Source organism: Microtus ochrogaster, chromosome 10, assembly GCF_000317375.1.
Source record: "Microtus ochrogaster isolate Prairie Vole_2 chromosome 10, MicOch1.0, whole genome shotgun sequence".
In the NCBI taxonomy this organism is placed as follows: Eukaryota; Metazoa; Chordata; class Mammalia; order Rodentia; family Cricetidae; genus Microtus; species Microtus ochrogaster.
In genome coordinates, this window is record NC_022016.1 from 13,102,389 (window position 1) to 13,103,136 (window position 748).

A 748-nucleotide genomic window follows, 5' to 3' on the forward strand; every position below is an offset into this window, starting at 1 on the left:
ACACACACACACACACACACACACACACACAGAGGAATGTGTACAAATTAATGGATTGATAATACAGCTCAAAAATTTGAAAAAAAATAACAATTGAAATCCAAACCAATTTGATCACATTAAATACACAAATCATACAAACAGTGTTCAAACACAAATTAATAAAAAAACAAGACAAATAATCAATAAATCAAAAAGTTGAATCTCAACACTCAGGTAACCAGCATGGGTCTGACCTAGGCCCTCTGCATATATGTTATTGTTGTATAGTTTGGTCTTTCTGTGGGTCTCCTAACATCAGGAGCAGGGACTGTTTCTGAGTCATTTGTCAGCTTTTGGGATGCCTTTCCTCCTACTGGGTTGCCTTATAATACAAGGCTGCAGTTATAATATGAGGGGAGGTGCCTAGCCTTATTGCACCCTTCTGAACCATGTTTGATTGATATTTCTGAGAGGACTGCACTTTTCTGAAGGGAAATGGAGGACAGAGATGAACTAAAAGGGGAGGAGGGAGAGGAAACTGGTTTGGATGTAATATATTAATATATGAGAGATGAAAATAGATTGAAAAGATTAAATAAAGAGCTGGTTCTGTGAGAAGATGAAGTGTATTGAAAGATCAGTGGTCCACCTAAACATGAGTGATGTGGGAGTGTCATATATCAATCTGTTGATTTCATTGGTTAAGCAATAAAGAAACTGCTTGGCCCTGATTGAAGGCCCATGTCCCATTTTTTTGTTTGTTTTG